This window comes from Gobius niger (genome assembly GCF_951799975.1).
Source record: "Gobius niger genome assembly, chromosome: 15".
NCBI classification, from domain to species: Eukaryota; Metazoa; Chordata; class Actinopteri; order Gobiiformes; family Gobiidae; genus Gobius; species Gobius niger.
Genome location: NC_136866.1, coordinates 31,302,278 through 31,314,817, shown reverse-complemented (window position 1 = coordinate 31,314,817; position 12,540 = coordinate 31,302,278).

Sequence of the window (12,540 nt, the reverse complement as noted above, 5' to 3'; positions counted from 1 at the left end):
CTTGTTAGCTCATTAGCGTTAGCGTTAGCGTCATTAGCTCGTTAGCTCGTTAGCTCGTTAGCTCATTAGCACCTGTGCCCCCCCTGATATGTGCCCCCTCCTCCAGAAACAGAAACACAAACAGTTTCATCTGATCTTTATTGTTTCACAGCAGCAGCGTTAGCATCATTAGCTCGTTAGCTCGTTAGCTCATTAGCTCGTTAGCGTGGTGCGCTCTGATTGGACGGCAGGAGAAGAAGCGTTTTCACAGAACTACACAAGGAAACACAGACAGAAAACTACAAAGATGGCCGCCACCGAGACGAACTCTAAAAACGACTCTGCGGCGGCCATCTTGGACAGGAAGTGACATCAGCTGTTTTTTTTTTTTTTTACAGAGAAAGTTTAAATGAAAACACACGGATGTAATGTGGAGGTCAGACACTAGAGGCAGCAACGGGTCGTGACACCACTAACGGGACGAGAGGAACACACAGTTTTAGGATGCAGTTCCGTGAGCGTCCTGGTGGCGGCGCTGTCCCGGCGAGGCTCTGGTGTGAACCGTTTGAGGTTAAAATGTGAGACGCGGCTCGTTTGCACTTTATTACATCATAAACGTGAGTCGCAGGTTAGAGATGACTCCGCCCCAGACGCCAGGAACTTTAGCTCATCCTACGAAACTAAACTTCTCAACTGCTCCAGTTCAGCTTTACCCAAATCCAAACGAGAAATCACAGCCTCTGATCGGCTTCATCGAGGAGCAGAGTCTTTAGAGGAACAGTTTTCTGGTGGAAAAGGAACTTATTTATCACATAAATAAAGTGTAAGATCGGGTCCAGGTGGATGTTTATGGTAGCTAGCTGTTAGCGTTAGCACGATGCTAAGGTTCATTAGCTTTAATCATCTTTTATGTTGATATGTTTATTCTTCAGTCTGTCCAGATGATCTCCAGATGTCCAGACCTCCTGATCCACACACACCTCCTCCAGATGTTCTGACTCTGGGCCTGGAACACCTCCTCCACAGGGAGAGACCAGGAGGTTCCTCAGCTGCTCCTCTCCACGTCACGGAGCAGCGACTCTACTCCGAGCTCCTCTTCCTTATTTCGACATTTCCAGGTGAGGAACGTGGAATTTCACTGAACTTCCGATTCAGACGATCCTAAAACATGAGCAGCTTTTCCTCCTCCTGTTCGTCTTGTTTGTTCCTCACAGTATTTAAACTCAGCCTCACTCAGAGCATTTCCTTTAGTCTGAAATGGATTCTTGCTAAGCTGAAGCTGGCTGAGATGTCTCCTCCTTTGCTCCGTGTGTTCCCGCTCAGAACACGCAGACGAACACGGCTCTTAACCCGCGCTCTGACTGTGAGCACACGTGAACCCGAGAGCGTCTGGGGCGAACACATTTCCTCCTGACATTTCCCGTGGTATTTAGCGACGGAGCGGCCGCTTTTATCTCTGTAAAAAACCCACGGAATCATCTCCAAACATCTCCAGACCATCTCCAAACATCTGAGACCATCTGAGACCATCTGAGACCGTCTGAGGCCGGCTTCAAACCGGCTTCAAACCGGCTTCAAACGCGGGAAATGTCAGAGCGCCTCCTCGGAGCCGCGCCTCAGCAGCCCTTTTCCCCACACACAGACTGTACACACTCGTCACAGCTGGAGCCGCCGCCGCCGGACGATCGAGATCTCAGTCTCTACAGGAGCTTCTGTTCAGCAGCAGCAGCGCCACCGAGAGGCCGCACGGGGAACTCACTCACACAACTGTGATCACGGATTCATGTACGGAGGCCTGGAAGTGTCAGACAAAACATATATGAAGAAATATAAAAATGGATGAAAAAAATACTCTTTTTTTACACCAGAAATGATCTTGGGGGGAAAAATTGAAAACAAAAAAATTCAATTTTGAGAAATATAAAGTATCATTTTTTTCTCCTTTTTTTTACCCCGAGATATAATTTATGGTGTTAAAAAAAGTTAACTGTTTTTTTAGACGTTTTCATAAAAAAAATAAAAAAACAACATTTTTTTTTTACACAGAACTTTCCTGACTCTCGTTGTGTTTTACGGATCAGACAATAAGAACATTTGGGCCTAAAAAATATATATATTACTATTTTAAGAAATATAAAAATGAATGTATTTTAAGAAGTAGTTCTCGGGGAACAATATAATTATCTTGGGGTAAAAAAAAAGAAGAAAAAAAAAAGAAATTATTTTATTTATTTTCCTTTTTTTCCCTTTCTTTTTAATCCCAAGATAATTTGTGGTGTAAAAAAACCAAGTTTTTATATTTCTAAAATTTTTAATATATATATTTTTTTTCACGCGGCAAGTTTTTTTTGTCTGATGTCCCTTCCAGGGCTCCGTAAAGAACGCAAAGCACCAGATGGTTTGAGCCCTTCAGAAGATCATTATTACAACTCACACCTCCTGTTTTTGAAAGAACAAATCATCATAGAATTAGAATTTAGAATTTCTAAACTTGGAAAGGCCTGATTTTCCCCGTGACTCGATGGAGCTGCGCCTGGATAAATAAACATTCCCGGGGCTGTTCCGGTTCCGGTTCCGGTTCTGGTTCTGGCTCTGGTTCTGGTTCCGGTTCCGGCTCCGGCTCCGGCTCCGGTTCCGGCGGCGTCGGCTCAGACTCGGACGTTTTGTCCGGAGTGAAACGAGCGGCTGATGCTGATTGGTGGACACGGAGCCACCGGACCAGGAAGTGGAGGGTCATGCGGCGAATCAGAGGCACGTCTGAGGAACAACTGCAGAAGGAGAAGAAGAGACCGGACTGAGACCAGACGCCGGGACGTGGAGGCCATCTGAGGGCCGAAAGAGCTGCCCGTCTGTGATCGCGAGGAACTTCCTGTCGTCGGAAACAGCTCTGGTTTCCTCGGAAACAGCCAAACGTTTCAGACGCTCATACAAATATAAATGACTCTCAGATTAAAGCAGAATCAGATGGTTTGATCTGCAAAGGATCATGGTCTATGTAGTTTCCCGACTCAGGCCCCTCCTCTCCGAGCGACGCGGCGACGGACTGACCATCACGACCCTGACGGCGCCGCTCGTGGTCTTCACCAGGTCCTGATCTTAAAGCGTGAAGGACTCGGGTCCCGGGTCTGATCCAGAATCCTCGTTATCAGTGAAACAGACTCAGCGTTTGTGCCGCGGCAGAAACAAACGGGCTCGATCCAGGACAGAAGGTCCGGGTGAATGGAGAACACTGAGTCAGGGCTGGGGGGCGGGGACTGGGCTCAGGGCGCCCCCTGCAGGACCGAGCGGGAACGTATTAAAGAGAGAGGAGAGAGATCTGTCTGCAGAGTCTCTCCTCAGATCATCGTCCTTCTCTCTCCAGATGTTTCTGATTGTGTTTAAAGTGAGAGATGTTAAAGCCGAACGACAGGAAGAACCTTGAGATCATCTCCCTCCTGGTCTCGGCGAGTGGTCGTCAGGGCTTCACTGAGGCACCGAGAAGAACAAACGCAGAAACGTGAGGGAAAAACGCTCTTTGTCTCAGCAGGAACGAGCGGAGAAAGAGCTGGAAACATCAGAGCTGGAAACATCAGAGCTGGAAACATCAGAGCTGGAAACATCAGATCTGGAAACATCAGATCTGGAAACATCAGATCTGGAAACATCAGATTTGGAAACATCAGATCTGGAAACATCAGACCTGGAAACATCAGATCTGGAAACATCAGACCTGGAAACATCAGACCTGGAAACATCAGATTTGGAAACATCAGATCTGGAAACATCAGACCTGGAAACATCAGAGCTGAAAACATCAGATCTGGAGCTGACTGGGGAGAGGGTTAGATCCTGATTCTGCCAAAGGAACGAGGAGGAAGTGACTCCATCCAGGACCGAACCTGCTCCACATCAGCAGAACTCGTCTGGATTCCAGCTCTTTCCGAACCGGCTGACGAGAGAGAAAGAGACATTTTTCCAGTGAAACCTCAGGCTCTCGGTCGTCCACCAGAAAAACATTGTGCTTTCAGTGAAAAACATCGACGCCTCTGGACGTTTGCGAGGGCTGGGAACCGTTTTGATCTTTTCCATTATGGCGGCGACATCAGAACATCAGAACTTCAATATCAAGATTTCATTTTTCTTTTCAGTTCCTGCTTTCGATAATTACATTTTCCTGATGCCAGACGGGAATCACTAAACGGTGCCCGGCCCTACGTTTGTGCAGACGTTTGTGCAGACGTTTGTGCAGACGTTTGAGCAGACGTTTGAGCAGACGTTTGTGCAGACGTTTGTGCAGACGTTTGTGCAGACGTTTGTGCAGACGTTTGTGCAGACGTTTGAGCAGATGTTTGTGCAGACGTTTGTGCAGACGTTTGTGCAGACGTTTGAGCAGACGTTTGTGCAGACGTTTGTGCAGATGTTTGTGCAGACGCCACAGAACACATTAAGTGCCAAAAACGGAAAAACTGGAAACAGGAGGAGAGAGTTTCATAAAACACTCATTATCTCTGACTCCACACTGGCCTCTGTGAAGCTCAGATTGGGCTCGTAGAATGAAAGCGTCTTCACTCACGGAGAGCTCAGAGTCTCCCCTTTCAGACGAGCCACATCCCGTGTCCACAGCTGTAACACAGAATACTCTGGTGCTACAAACGTCATGAAAGACGGTCTGGATTGTTGGCACTCAGTGTGTTAAGAGTCAAAGGTCACGAGACTAAAACCCGTGACGTTTCTGCCGCTGGAGTCGATTAAAGACGTGTTTTTTCCTCAGCTCTTCACACAATCATGGACTAAACTCAGATCACAGTTTCACAGAAAAACATCTTTAAAATCAACTGGAAAAACAAACATTGTCTTCAGGAAGAAGCGACAAAGATGAATCTAAACAAAACCGTTTTCCTCCAAAGGAATCTATGTTAATATACATGTGTTTGGTCATATGTGTTGCGTGTGTTTGGTCATATGTGTTACGTGTGTTTGGTCATATGTGTGTTTGGTCATATGTGTTACGTGTGTTTGGTCATATGTGTGTTTGGTCATATGTGTCACGTGTGTTTGGTCATATGTGTGTTTGGTCATATGTGTTGCGTGTGTTTGGTCATATGTGTTACGTGTGTTTGGTCATACGTGTGTTTGGTCATACGTGTGTTTGGTCATATGTGTTAAGTGTGTTTGGTCATATGTGTGTTTGGTCATACGTGTGTTTGGTCATACGTGTGTTTGGTCATATGTGTGTTTGGTCATATGTGTGTTTGGTCATATGTGTGTTTGGTCATATGTGTGTTTGGTCATACGTGTGTTTGGTCATACGTGTGTTTGGTCATACGTGTGTTTGGTCATATGTGTCACGTGTGTTTGGTCATATGTGTCACGTGTGTTTGGTCATACGTGTGTTTGGTCATACGTGTGTTTGGTCATATGTGTCACGTGTGTTTGGTCATACGTGTGTTTGGTCATACGTGTGTTTGGTCATGTGTGTCACGTGTGTTTGGTCATACGTGTGTTTGGTCATACGTGTGTTTGGTCATATGTGTCACGTGTTGTTTGGTCATATGTGTGTTTGGTCACATGTGTTACGTGTGTTTGGTCATATGTGTGTTTGGTCATACGTGTGTTTGGTCATACGTGTGTTTGGTCATATGTGTTACGTGTGTTTGGTCATACGTGTGTTTGGTCATATGTGTTTCGTGTGTTTGGTCATACGTGTGTTTGGTCATATGTGTGTTTTGTCATATGTGTGTTTTGTCATATGTGTTACGTGTGTTTGGTCATACGTGTGTTTGGTCATATGTGTGTTTTGTCATATGTGTTACGTGTGTTTGGTCATACGTGTGTTTGGTCATATGTGTTTCGTGTGTTTGGTCATACGTGTGTTTGGTCATACGTGTGTTTGGTCATATGTGTTACGTGTGTTTGGTCATACGTGTGTTTGGTCATACGTGTGTTTGGTCATACGTGTGTTTGGTCATATGTGTTTCGTGTGTTTGGTCATACGTGTGTTTGGTCATACGTGTGTTTGGTCATATGTGTTACGTGTGTTTGGTCATACGTGTGTTTGGTCATACGTGTGTTTGGTCATACGTGTGTTTGGTCATATGTGTTACGTGTGTTTGGTCATATGTGTGTTTGGTCATATGTGTGTTTGGTCATACGTGTGTTTGGTCATATGTGTTACGTGTGTTTGGTCATACGTGTGTTTGGTCATATGTGTTTCGTGTGTTTGGTCATACGTGTGTTTTGTCATATGTGTGTTTTGTCATATGTGTTACGTGTGTTTGGTCATACGTGTGTTTGGTCATATGTGTGTTTTGTCATATGTGTTACGTGTGTTTGGTCATATGTGTTACGTGTGTTTGGTCATGCGTGTGTTTGGTCATACGTGTGTTTGGTCATATGTGTTTCGTGTGTTTGGTCATATGTGTTGCGTGTGTTTGGTCATATGTGTTGCGTGTGTTTGGTCAAATGTGTGTTTGGTCATATGTGTGTTTTGTCATATGTGTTACGTGTGTTTGGTCATACGTGTGTTTGGTCATATGTGTGTTTTGTCATATGTGTTACGTGTGTTTGGTCATATGTGTTACGTGTGTTTGGTCATGCGTGTGTTTGGTCATACGTGTGTTTGGTCATATGTGTTACGTGTGTTTGGTCATATGTGTTACGTGTGTTTGGTCATATGTGTCACGTGTGTTTGGTCATATGTGTGTTTGGTCATACGTGTGTTTGGTCATATGTGTTACGTGTGTTTGGTCATATGTGTCACGTGTGTTTGGTCATATGTGTGTTTGGTCATACGTGTGTTTGGTCATATGTGTTACGTGTGTTTGGTCATACGTGTGTTTGGTCATATGTGTTACGTGTGTTTGGTCATACGTGTGTTTGGTCATATGTGTCACGTGTGTTTGGTCATACGTGTGTTTGGTCACATGTGTTACATGTGTTTGGTCATACGTGTGTTTGGTCATATGTGTTACGTGTGTTTGGTCATATGTGTTACGTGTGTTTGGTCATACGTGTGTTTGGTCATATGTGTGTTTGGTCATATGTGTGTTTGGTCATACGTGTGTTTGGTCATACGTGTGTTTGGTCATACGTGTGTTTGGTCATACGTGTGTTTGGTCATACGTGTGTTTGGTCATACGTGTGTTTGGTCATATGTGTCACGTGTGTTTGGTCATACGTGTGTTTGGTCATACGTGTGTTTGGTCATATGTGTCACGTGTGTTTGGTCATACGTGTGTTTGGTCATACGTGTGTTTGGTCATATGTGTCACGTGTGTTTGGTCATATGTGTGTTTGGTCACATGTGCTACGTGTGTTTGGTCATATGTGTGTTTGGTCATACGTGTGTTTGGTCATACGTGTGTTTGGTCATACGTGTGTTTGGTCATATGTGTTGTGTGTGTTTGGTCATACGTGTGTTTGGTCATACGTGTGTTTGGTCATATGTGTGTTTGGTCATATGTGTGTTTTGTCATATGTGTTACGTGTGTTTGGTCATGCGTGTGTTTGGTCATATGTGTGTTTGGTCATATGTGTTACGTGTGTTTGGTCATATGTGTTGCGTGTGTTTGGTCATATGTGTTGTGTGTGTTTGGTCATATGTGTGTTTGGTCATGCGTGTGTTTGGTCATGCGTGTGTTTGGTCATACGTGTGTTTGGTCATATGTGTTACGTGTGTTTGGTCATATGTGTTGCGTGTGTTTGGTCATATGTGTTGTGTGTGTTTGGTCATATGTGTGTTTGGTCATATGTGTGTTTTGTCATATGTGTTACGTGTGTTTGGTCATATGTGTTACGTGTGTTTGGTCATGCGTGTGTTTGGTCATATGTGTTACGTGTGTTTGGTCATATGTGTTACGTGTGTTTGGTCACATGTGTGTTTGGTCATATGTGTCACGTGTGTTTGGTCATATGTGTGTTTGGTCATACGTGTGTTTGGTCATATGTGTTACGTGTGTTTGGTCATACGTGTGTTTGGTCATATGTGTTACGTGTGTTTGTTCATACGTGTGTTTGGTCATATGTGTCACGTGTGTTTGGTCATACGTGTGTTTGGTCATATGTGTTGCGTGTGTTTGGTCATATGTGTTACGTGTGTTTGGTCATACGTGTGTTTGGTCATATGTGTTACGTGTGTTTGGTCATATGTGTGTTTGGTCATACGTGTGTTTGGTCATACGTGTGTTTGGTCATACGTGTGTTTGGTCATATGTGTTACGTGTGTTTGGTCATACGTGTGTTTGGTCATACGTGTGTTTGGTCATACGTGTGTTTGGTCATACGTGTGTTTGGTCATACGTGTGTTTGGTCATATGTGTTACGTGTGTTTGGTCATACGTGTGTTTGGTCATATGTGTTACGTGTGTTTGGTCATACGTGTGTTTGGTCATACGTGTGTTTGGTCATATGTGTTGTGTGTGTTTGGTCATATGTGTTGCGTGTGTTTGGTCATATGTGTGTTTGGTCATATGTGTGTTTTGTCATATGTGTTACGTGTGTTTGGTCATATGTGTTACGTGTGTTTGGTCATGCGTGTGTTTGGTCATACGTGTGTTTGGTCATATGTGTTGCGTGTGTTTGGTCATATGTGTGTTTGGTCATATGTGTTGTGTGTGTTTGGTCATTTGCACTTTAAGGGTCACATGGACGTTAAACCGACAGAAAAGAATAAAACCTGATCCGGATTCTCCAAACCCGCCGGATCGGCTCCACAGACTCGGGCACGTGAGGCTCCTCCAGCGGCAGATCCGGGCCGGGAGTCTCGGGTTCGACTCCGGGGACGGTCTCTTATTGCAGCCTCGAAGCAGCGTCTGGTTTTAGCTCTTTAATGGAAATGTCTTTACAAAGCTCCTTAATCCACAAAGAGGAGTCTGAAAAAGTCTTTTAATCCACAGTTTGTAAAAGCAGAAAGACGACGACGAAGACGAAGACAAGAAGAAGAAGAAGAAGAAGAGTCTCGGGTGAGTCTGGTCCGGGATTCACCTGAACGTCTCTCAGTGTTTTTGTCGTTGTTTCCGAAGTCGATCAGAAACGTTCTCCAGGTTCAGGCGAGACGCTGCAGAGAAACACGGAAACTTTACACGGAAAGATTCATGTGAAACTTCTGCTGTGGAGACGAAGACGAGGAGGAACACGAGGCTCATCCTGAACATCCACAAGTCATTCCTTCAGAGCAGCAAAAACACTTTCCCCAATATGTTTTCAAAAGCAGAAAAAAATCGTCACAAATGTCCGCATTTTATTAATTTTTTTCAAATTTTTCCCTTAATGGTTTTTCCATGTTGTCCCAATTTTTCCCTTAATTTGCCCAATTTTGAAAAATTTCGTTTGCATTTTTTTTTTCATTTTTTCATCACATCTTTCTTATTTTTCTCTATATTTTCCCATTTTTTCCCAAAATTTTCCCAAACATTTTTTATTTCCCCCCCCCAACGATTCCCCTTATTTTCCCATATATACAAACTGAAGCTTCGGTATTCAAAATGGCCGCCATAACAACAAAAGTCACATGACTGAAAGGCTTGTATTGAATTACTTTTCAATAGAAAAAAACAAGTTCTTAATGATCAAACGTCTCCTTCAGTTAGAAAAGTAAAAATCCGTGTTTCAGGTGAAGGTTTCTGTTCCAAACCTTAAACCTGGACCTGGACCTGGACCTGGACCTGGACCTGGACCTGGACCTGGACCTCGACATGGACCTGGACCTTAAACCTGGACCTGGACCTGGACCTCAACATGGACCTGGACCTGGACCTGGACCTTAAACCTGGACCTGGACCTGGACCTTAAACCTGGACCTGGACCTGGACCTTAAACCTGGACCTGGACCTGGACCTGGACCTGGACCTGGACCTGGACCTGGACCTGGACCTGGACGGAGCTGAGTTTTCCTGCAGCGTCTCTCGCCTTAAACGTCTCAAATTGAGGAAAATGGTTTAAATTGAAGTCGTTTCTGTTCATCTTCCCTTCGTTTTGGATCCATTTATTCACAAATGGAGAAAATAAACGGGTCATTACTTTGTTATTTCCTGTGAGACGCTCGAACCACCTGAACCGTCGCCGAGTCCTGGAATCCTGGAGACCTCGAGCCCTGGAGTCCTCGAGCCCTGGAGACCTGGAGACCTGGAGTCCTGAAGTCCTGGAGTCCTGGAGTCCTGGAGTCCTGGAGTCCTGGAGTCCTGGAGACCTGGAGTCCTGGAGTCCTGGAGTCCTGGAGACCTCGAGCCCTGGAGTCCTGGAAACCTGGAGTCCTGGAGACCTGGAGCCCTGGAGTCCTGGAGACCTGGAGTCCTGGAGACCTGGAGTCCTGGAGTCCTGGAGTCCTGGAGTCCTGGAGTCCTGGAGCCCTGGAGTCCTGGAGACCTGGAGTCCTGGAGACCTGGAGTCCTGGAGTCCTGGAGACCTGGAGTCCTGGAGTCCTGGAGTCCTGGAGTCCTGGAGACCTGGAGACCTGGAGTCTTTATTTTCTGAGTTTGTTTGTGACGCCGAGTAAACGTCAGAACTTGAAATAAACCCGGGGTTTGGAATAAAAGCTCCAGACCGGGCGGAGCTTTTGTGCTTTTACAAAGAAGAAGAAGAAGAAGAAGAAGGACTCCTCCTCCTCCTCTGGAAGTGAATATGGCTTTGACCTTTGACCCACAGCTTGAGGATGTTCCTCTGGAGTTTAGCTCTCTGGTTCTGCGTTTCCCTGATTCTCCGTGTGTTTCTCGTTTAAGTCCAGACGCTGCAGGTTCGATTCTTCAGCCACGAAACGTAAATAAAGTTCATTTCCAGGTTTAAACGAGAGCTTTTGTTTTGTGACAGATTAGTTTGACCTCAGAGGGATTTGGGATCGGGTTTAGTTTGGGAATAAACTGAAAACTGTGGATCTTAAAACATCGGGAACTCAAAAGTGTCAAACCTGACGATGGAAGTTTTGAAGAACGGCCGAGAAACGAGACTTAAACTAAACCAGACAAAGACACAGACGGTCATTTCTCCAGATTTCAGTTTCTCCTTGTCTTTTTTTTGGTTCAAAACACAATAAATCAGCAGGGACTTGAGTCTGTGAAGTGTGGAGTCTGATGGAGCTCCACACAGGAAATGACCATATTTGGATTACAGCCTTTCGTGCTACACGTGAATACCAAACATATCTCTGTGAATGAAAAAGTGTGAGAAAGATCAGGACAAATGTCCAGCTCAAAGAGAATAAACCTGGTGATGAGTTTGATCTTTACTCTGACAGACGTTCAGGAACTTTAAACCCACCTTTAAACCGGCCTTAAACCTTTAAACTGGCCTTAAACCTTTAAACCGGCCTTAAACCTTTAAACTGGCCTTAAACCTTTAAACTGGCCTTAAACCTTTAAATTGTTCTTCAAATGTTCTCCATCACATCGTCCTCCGTCTCGCTGATCCATATCTCGCTCTTATGTCTGGCGTTCTCCGTAATCCGCTCTCCCGCGTGTTGGCGTTTAATCCTCCCGATGATTAAAATGGCGTCGCCGTTAAAGCCGCGCTGTGGAACATCATAAAGACCATAACAGTGATGGTGATGATGTTCCTCCTTTAGCTGCAAAAGGGGCTAAAGAAGCTAAAGGAGCTAAAGAAGCTAGAGGAGCTAAAGGAGCTAAAGGAGCTAAAGGAGCTAAGGGAGCTAAAGTAGCTAAAGTAGCTAAAGGAGCTAAAGGAGCTTAAGCGGCTAAAGGGGCTAAAGCGGCTAAAGCGGCTAAAGGGGCTAAAGGAGCTATAGGAGCTAGAGGAGCTTAAGTAGCTAAAGTAGCTAAAGTAGCTAAAGGAGCTAAAGGAGCTAGAGGAGCTTAAGTAGCTAAAGTAGCTAAAGTAGCTAAAGGAGCTAAAGGAGCTAGAGGAGCTAAAGGAGCTTAAGTAGCTAAAGTAGCTAAAGTAGCTAAAGGAGCTAAAGGAGCTAGAGGAGCTAAAGGAGCTAAAGTAGCTAAAGGGGCTAAAGGGGCTAAAGCGGCTAAAGCGGCTAAAGGGGCTAAAGGAGCTATAGGAGCTAGAGGAGCTTAAGTAGCTTAAGTAGCTAAAGTAGCTAAAGGAGCTAAAGGAGCTTAAGCGGCTAAAGGGGCTAAAGCGGCTAAAGCGGCTAAAGGGGCTAAAGGAGCTAGAGGAGCTAGAGGAGCTTAAGTAGCTAAAGTAGCTAGAGGAGCTAAAGGAGCTAAAGTAGCTAAAGCAGCTAAAGGAGCTAAAGCGTCTAAAGGGGCTAAAGTGGCTAAAGGGGCTAAAGTGGCTAAAGTGGCTAAAGGGGCTAAAGGAGCTAAAGCGGCTAAGGCGGCTAAAGGGGCTAAAGGGGCTAAAGTGGCTAAAGGGGCTAAAGGAGCTAAAGCGGCTAAGGCGGCTAAAGGAGCTAAAGGAGCTAAAGCGGCTAAAGTGGCTAAAGTGGCTAAAGGGGCTAAAGGAGCTAAAGGAGCTAAAGGGGCTATAGGAGCTAAAGGAGCTAAAGCGGCTAAAGCGGCTAAAGGGGCTATAGGAGCTAAAGGAGCTAAAGTGGCTAAAGCGGCTAAAGGGGCTAAAGCGGCTATAGGAGCTAAAGTGGCTAAAGCGGCGAAAGGAGCTAAAGGAGCTAAAGGAGCTAAAGCG